Source organism: Cebus imitator, unplaced genomic scaffold (genome assembly GCF_001604975.1).
Source record: "Cebus imitator isolate Cc_AM_T3 unplaced genomic scaffold, Cebus_imitator-1.0 Scaffold2, whole genome shotgun sequence".
In the NCBI taxonomy this organism is placed as follows: Eukaryota; Metazoa; Chordata; class Mammalia; order Primates; family Cebidae; genus Cebus; species Cebus imitator.
The window spans coordinates 2,145,688-2,152,514 of NW_016107317.1; the positions used below are offsets into that span (position 1 = coordinate 2,145,688).

The 6,827-nt window shown below is 42.0% G+C and overlaps 1 pseudogene across 1 annotated transcript; it reads left to right on the forward strand.

Annotated features, from left to right (window-relative positions):
- Positions 1 to 325: 325 nt before the first annotated feature.
- LOC108304156 lies at positions 326 to 1,286 on the forward strand (annotated as a pseudogene). The gene has a single exon (XR_001825141.1). The product of XR_001825141.1 is annotated as a 60S ribosomal protein L23a-like (transcript).
- The last annotated feature ends 5,541 nt before the right edge of the window (positions 1,287 to 6,827 follow it).

Genomic DNA, 6,827 nt, shown 5'->3' on the forward strand with positions numbered 1-6,827 from the left:
AAAAAAAAAAAACCATCATCAGAGTGAACAGACAACCTACAGAATGGGAGAAAATTTTTGTAATCTATCCATCTGATGTAGGGCTAATATCCAGAATCTATAAATAACTTAAACTTAAAAGAAAAGAACATCCCCATCAAAAAGTGGCCAAAGGATATGAACAGACATTTCTCCAAAGAAGACATTTGTGCAGCCAACAGATATATGAAAACAAGCTGATCAATACTGGTCATTAGAGAAATGCAAATAAAAACCACATTGAGATACCATCTCACGCCAGTTAGAATGGCAATCATTAAAAAGTCAGGAAACCCCTTTTCACAAGATGGCGCCGAAAGCGAAGAAGGAAGCTCCTGCCCCTCCTAAAGCCGAAGCCAAAGCAAAGGCTTTAAAGGCCAAGAAGGCAGTGTTGAAAGGTGTCCACAGCTACAAAAAAAAGAAGATCCACACGTCACCCACCTTCCAGCGGCCCAAGACACTGCGACTCCGGAGGCAGCCCAAATAGCCTCGGAAGAGCGCCCCCAGGAGAAACAAACTGGACCACTATGCTGTCATCAAGTTTCCGCTGAGCACTGAGTCTGCCATGAAGAAGATAGAAGACAATAACACACTTGTGTTCATTGTGGATATTAAAGCCAACAAGCACCAGATCAAACAGGCTGTGAAGAAGCTCTATGACATTGATGTGGCCAAGGTCAACACCCTGATTCCGCCTGATGGAGAGAAGAAGGCATATGTTCGACTGGCTCCTGATTACGATGCTTTGGATGTTGCCAACAAAATTGGGATCATCTAAACTGAGTCCAGCTGGCTAATTCTAAATATATGTATATCTTTTCACCATACACATGCCTCTCTGACAATTCTGGTTGGGTGGGAGGCCATACACAGGAACTGTTGTTGTAACTTGCCCACTGCTTGGGCAAGACTCCTGTTCTGCTTATCCTTTTGAAACTCACCCTGCCACTCACTCCTCCATCCTTGATCATTCCAGAGATCTTTGTGACTAGCGTTAGTGTCCTAGGAAAACCAGAACTCAGAGCTTGCCTCCATGGTTGAGGGTAACAAAAAGCTTTACAAGAACCCCTTTCATCCCTCGAAGAGGCTGTGTGTGAAACCAGTGCCCAGAGTTTGAAGCACGTTAGCATCCATTTCAGGGGAGTGTGGGTTGGCTGGCTTTCCAGTAGCATTTTGTCCTCACACACCCATTCGCTATGTCCAACCGGTCTGTCTGCTTCCCTCACCCCTTGCCCAATAAAGGACAAGGACTTCAGAAAAAAAAAAAAGTCAGGAAACAACAGACACTGGAGAGGATGTGGAGAAATAAGAACGCTTTTACACTGTTCGTGGGAGTGTAAATTAGTTCAACAATTGTGGAAGACAGTGTGGTGATTTTTCAAGGATTAGAACTAGAAATATCATTTGGCTCAGCAATCCCGTTACTGGGTATATACCCAAAGGATTATAAATCATTCTATTATAAAGACACATGCACACATACGTTTATTGAGGCACTGTTCACAATAACAAAGATTTGGAACCAACCCAAATGCCTATCGATGATAGACTGGAAAAAGAAAACGTGGCACACATACACCATGGAATACTATGCAGCCATAAAAAATGATGACTTCATGTCCTTTGCAGGGACATGGATGAAGCTAGAAACCATCATTCTCAAACTGACACGAGAACAGAAAACCAAATATCACATGTTCTCACTCATTAGTGGGAGTTGAACAATGAGAACACACAGGAACAGGGAGGGAAACATTGCACACTGGGGCCTGTCAGGAAGTGGGGGACTGGGGGAGGGACAGCATTAGGAGAAATACCTAATGTAGATCACAGTTGACGGGTCCAGCAAACCACCATGGCAAGTGTATGCCTATGTAACTAACCTGTGCACTCTGCACTTGTAACCCAGAACTTAAAGTATTTAAAACAAAAAAATCTTGGAAAAATCATAGGAGAAAATCTTGAGGATTGACAACTAGGAAAACAGTTCTTACACTTGACACCAAAAGCACAATCCATAACAGAATAAATCAATACATTTGACATCATCAGAACTAAAAACTTTTGCCCTGTAAAAGAACCTGCCAAGAGGATGAAAATACAAGCCATACACTGGAACAAAATATTTGCAAACTGAACATCTAACAGGTGACTACTATCTAGAACAACATAAAGAACTCTCAAAACTTAAACGTGCAAGTATCATATGACCCAAGCAATTACATTCCTGGGTATTCATACTGGAGAAATAACTTGCGTTCATACAAAAACCTGTACATAAAAATTCACCGAAGTTTTATTTATAGTTACCCAAAACTGGGAACAAGCTGGATGGCCTTTAACAGATAAATGGTTAGACAAACTCTTCCATCTATACCATGGAATATTACTCAGCAATAAAAAGGAGCAAATTATTGATATACATAATTCTCCAGAAAATGCTGCTGAGTGAAAAAAGCCAATCCCAAAAAGTTACACACTGTATGTTTCCATTTATGTAACATTCTTGAAATGACAAAATTACAGAAATGAAAGACAAATTAGCGGCTCCCAGGAATTAAGGAGGGGATAGGGCAGGAGGGCAGTAAATGTGGTCATAAAAGAGCAACATAAACAATTTGTCATGATGGGCCAGATGCGGTGACTCATGCCTGTAATCCCAGCACTTTGGGAGGCCAAGGTAGGCAAAGTTTGAGACCAGCCTGGCCAACCTGGTGAAACCCCATCTCTACTAAAAATACAAACATTAGCTGGGCATCGTGGTGCACATCTGTAATCCCAGCTACTCTGGAGGCTGAGGCAGGAGAACTGCTTGAACCCAGGACACGGAAGTTGCAGTGAGCCGATATCGCACCACTGCAGTCCAGTCTGGGCAACAGAGAGAGACTCCACCTCAAAAAAAGAAAAAGAATTTGTGATGATAAAAATGTTTGGTATCTTGATTATATCAATGTCAGTATCCTGGTAGTCATATTGTACTATTACTTTGCAAGATGTTTCTATTAAGCAAAACTAGGTTAAAAGTATACACAGGATTTCTCTGTATTATTTCTTAACAACTACCTGTGAAACTGCATGTGAATTTATTATCTTAAAAACTTTAATTTCTTTTAAAAAAAGTATTCAGATATTTGATCTCTAAAGGTCCTTCTAAATCTGACACTCTGATTGTCAACATGATTTATGTGGATGTCTTTATGTAGTATTTTCCAGAATGTGATCTATGGAACATGAATCCACCTCAAGATGCTATACGTTGTCTATGGTTAAGAGGGTTGGTTCTATGATCAAATATGTGTGGACTGAGTATTAACAAAATAAGAAAAAAATTAAAACCTGATTCAGAAAGAAATTAAAACCTAATTAACTTTAATCCATCATTTCTAAAACATGGCAGAGACCCTTTCCCTTTCTTTTTCCTTCTTTTCTTTTTTATTTTTTCTTAGGAACACCTATTAGCATCTTAGCTCATTTGGTCTGCTATAACAAAATGCCATAGACTGGATAGCTTATAAACAATAGAAATTTTTTTCCTCACAGTTCTAGAAGCTAAGTCCAAGATCAAGGTGCTGGTATATTCAGTGTCTGCTCCAACACCATTTTCTGGTACATTCATAGCACCCTCTTGCTATGTTCTCACGCAGTGTATAGGGTAAGGAATTTCTCTTTGATTTTTTTTATAAGGACACTAATCCCTTTCATGAGGAATCCTCCCTCATGACCCAATCACCTCCCAAAGTCCCCACCTCCTAATACCATCACTTTGAGTCAACATAAGAATTTGGGGGGAAATACAAGCATTCAGCCCATGTAATGCTGGCACTCCACAGAACCCAATTTGAAATACGGTATTATTATAAATTAAGTCTTTTGACATACAGTGGCAATTTTAAGTTTTCATTTTCAGTCCTCTCAATTCCTCTCCAGCTATGTAACTGTTTCTCTATGATTTCACCCATCTTCTCTTTGTATTTTTAATTCTTTATCCTGCACTGAATTCACAGCTCCCTAAGGGCAAGAACCTTGTCTTCTTCACACTCATTCAAACACTTGCTTTGTACCTAGTCTGCAGCACCCCTGATGCCCTTCTGAGTGTCCAGGCAGTTCTTTTGTGGTTAACCTTCTGAAATGAACCACTGTTATTTCTGCCTTCCACCAGCATTCTATCTTCTTCGGGGGAATTGATCTCCCATTTGAATAATGTCATTCTAGTGACTACTCACCACAGACAGTCCCCTCCCCAAAATGAGACATAACATGGGCAATGATAGTATCCCACTCTCTTGACCAAAGTGATTGTTTCAGAGTCAGCTAAGATGCAAACTAGGCCAAAGTATTTTCCTGGAATTTTGCACTCTGAAGTTAGAAGAGAAGAATTCTTGCCTCTTGGGTCATACCAGCTAGAAAAACATAAATCTGAGGCCATCTTACCAGTCTGGGGAAAGCCCGTCTGTGTTAAGCAAGGATAAAGCCACTGAGAGACAAGCAGAGTTAAGGAACAGTATCTTAGTCCATAAAGGAATACCTGAGGCTGGGCAATTCATAAATAAACAAAAGAGATTTATTTGGCACAAGGACCTGCAGACTCTAAAAATGCATGGTGCTGGCATCTGCTTCTAACAAGAGCTTCAAGCTGCTTCCACTCATGGTGAAAGGGGAAAGGGAACCAGTGTGTTCAAAGATCACATGGCAAGAGAAAAAGCAAGAGAGGAGGGAGGTGCTATGCTCTTTTTAATAGTCGGTTCTCAAGGGTGCTAACAGAGCAAGAACTCGCTCATTACCATGAGGACAGTACCAAGCCATTCAGGACACATCCACCCCATGACCCAAACACCTCCCATTAGGCTACCACATCCAACACTGGGGATCAAATTTCAACATAAGATTTGGAGAAGTCAAACCATAAAATGCTGCTGCTAGCCCCTCAAATCTCATGTCCTTCTCACATTGCAAAATAAACTCATCCCTTCTCAATAGTGCCCAAATGTCTTAACCTGTTCCAGCATCAACTGAGAAGTTTAAAGTCTTTCCTAAGACTCAAGTCAAGTTTCTTTTTTTCTTTTGAGACATAGTCTTGCTCTGTCACCAGGCTGGAGTGCAGTGGCATGATCTCGGCTCACTACAACCACCATCTCCAGGTTCAAGTGATTCTCCTGCCTCAGCCTCCCAAGTAGCTGGGACTACAGGCACCCACCACCACGCCCAGCTAATTTTTTGTATTTTTAGTAGAGATGAGGTTTCACTGTGTTAGCCAGGATGGTCTCGATCTCCTGACCTCATGATCCACCCACCTTGGCCTCCCAAAGGTGCTGGGACTACAGGTGTAAGCCAGCATGCCCAGCTTCAAGTCAAGTTTCTTACTCCTGTGAGCCCTTAACATCAAAAATAAGTTATTGTGTGTTCCTGTAGTCCCAGCTACTTGGGAGGCTGAGGTGGGAGGACCACTTGAACCCAGGAGTTCTGGGCTGTAGTGCACTATGCCAATCAGGTGTCTGCACTAAGTCCAGCATCAATATGGCGACCTCCTGAGGGTGTGGGACCACCAGGTTGTCTAAGGAGGGGTGAACCAGTCCAGGTCAGAAACAGAGCAGTTCATGCAGTGCTGCAAGTGCAAACATAATTTTTTAAATGGCTAACAGAAAATATAAAAAAAATGAAATAAAACAAACAGAGCAGTTCAAAATTCCTGTACTAATCAGTAGCAGTAGCCACTGCACTTCAGCCTGGGCAACACAGTAAGACCTCATCTCTGAATAAGACATAAAATAAATAAATAAATAAGTTATTTACCTCCAAGATACAATGATTATACAGGCATTGGGTAAATATTCCCATTACAAACGGGATAAATTGGCCAAAAGAAAGGGGTAACAGACCCACACAAGTTCAAAACCCAGCAGGGCAGATGTTAAATATTAAAGCTTCAAAGTGATCTCCCTTGACTCCATGTCCAGCATCCTGGGCACACTAGTGTGAGGAGTGGGCTCCTAAGACCTTGTGAAGCACTGTCCCCATGGCTTTGCCACCCACATGGCTGCTCACACAGGTTTAAATCCAATGTGTGTGGGTTTTCCAGGCTGAGATTGCATCCTGCTGCTGGCTATATAATTCTGGGGTCTAGAGGGTGGCAGCCCTTCTCCCACAGCTCCACTAGACAATGTCCTAGTGGAGACTCTTTATCGGGGCTCAGACCCCACAATTCTGCTCAGCATTGCATTACTGGAGTCTGTAGCAGCCTTCTGCCTGGGCATCCCGGTTTTCTTATATACATCCTCTGAAATCTAGGTAGAAGTTTCAGAACCAAGACCTGAACACCCATCCTGCAGAATTAACAGCATGTGGAAGCCACCAGGCAATGGCTCAAACAGTACGTGGAGCCATTTGAGTTGTGGCTGGAGCTGCAGAGGCCAGGATTTAGAAAGCAGCATCTGGAGGTGGTACAAGACAACAGCACTCAAGGCCATTCCTCTAAAACTATTCTGACCTTGTAGGCCTCTGAGACTGTGATGGGAGGGGCTGCTTTAAGGATCTTTGAAATGCCTTTGGGGGCCTTTTCCCCATTGTCTTGACTATTAGCACCTGATTCCCTTTTATCCATGTAAATCTCTAGCAAATTGTTGTTCTGCAGCACCCTTAGATTCCTCTCCTGAAAAGGCTCTTTCCTGAATTTTCCAGATTTTTATACCCTACTTTCTTTTTAACTATAAATTCCACCTTTAGGTCATTTCTGTCCTCCCACATCCAATACAATCTGTTAAAAGCAGCCATGCCACTTCTTGAATGCTTTGCTGCTTTGAAATTTCTTCCAC